The 788-nt window shown below is 37.7% G+C and overlaps 1 protein-coding gene across 3 annotated transcripts in view; it reads left to right on the top strand.

Moving 5' to 3' along the window:
* LOC126404273 (gastrula zinc finger protein XlCGF17.1-like) overlaps window positions 1-788 on the top strand; it is a 331,284-nt gene that overhangs the window by 145,711 nt on the left and 184,785 nt on the right. The window lies entirely within an intron of this gene.

Raw genomic sequence — 788 nt, 5'->3', positions numbered from 1 at the left:
GGTTACACAGAGCAGGTTTGTTCATTAAACATTACAAGTTCATTATTAATAATATAACTGCAGCTTTTTTCAATAAATATTCAGTCTGTCGACGTTTATACGCCGCGTTAGCTTCTGTGGTGCCGTTAGTTTCTCTGGCGTCGTTAGCTTCTCTGGCGTCGTTAGCTTCTCTGGCGCCGTTAGCTTCTCTGGTGCCGTTAGCTTCTCTGGTGCCGTTTGCTTCTCTGGCGCCGTTAGCTTCTCTGGTGCCGTTTGCTTCTCTGGTGCCGTTTGCTTCAGGGCTTATTGTATACTTTCTCTTGTTGTTGCTTTCCTATCAAAACCCTTTAATTTAACCTGGGATGCAGCTAAATTCTTTATTTCCTGTTGGTTCAGAAATACAATTAAATTCATGTTTTTTTTAAACTTCAACCCACCGCCCAAGAATTAATTAACAATACAGTTTATATATTGTATATATGGTTGTCCTTGATTACCTGTTTTTGTTTGATGGATTTTAATGACTTTGAGGTTTTTTAACACCATGCCGGAGGACCACAGTTGTGAATTAGCCTTTGACAAAAACTGACACATTTGGGCAATTCCAGTATTATGGGTGTTACATTCAGAGAGAAAATTGGAAACTAAACTTAACATTGACATGGCATTGATTTGAATTAGAAAATTGAATATACATATTTTAGTTACACTTATTGGGATAAAGATAAGCCTGCAATATGAAATGTTTTGACCCTTTGGATTTTGAGAGAAGTGACAAAATACCCAGCGTTATGGATGTTACGGAAATG

Source organism: Epinephelus moara, chromosome 17 (assembly GCF_006386435.1).
Source record: "Epinephelus moara isolate mb chromosome 17, YSFRI_EMoa_1.0, whole genome shotgun sequence".
In the NCBI taxonomy this organism is placed as follows: Eukaryota; Metazoa; Chordata; class Actinopteri; order Perciformes; family Serranidae; genus Epinephelus; species Epinephelus moara.
The sequence above is the reverse complement of the archived record's forward strand: the minus strand, read 5'-3'. Positions and strand labels throughout refer to the sequence as shown.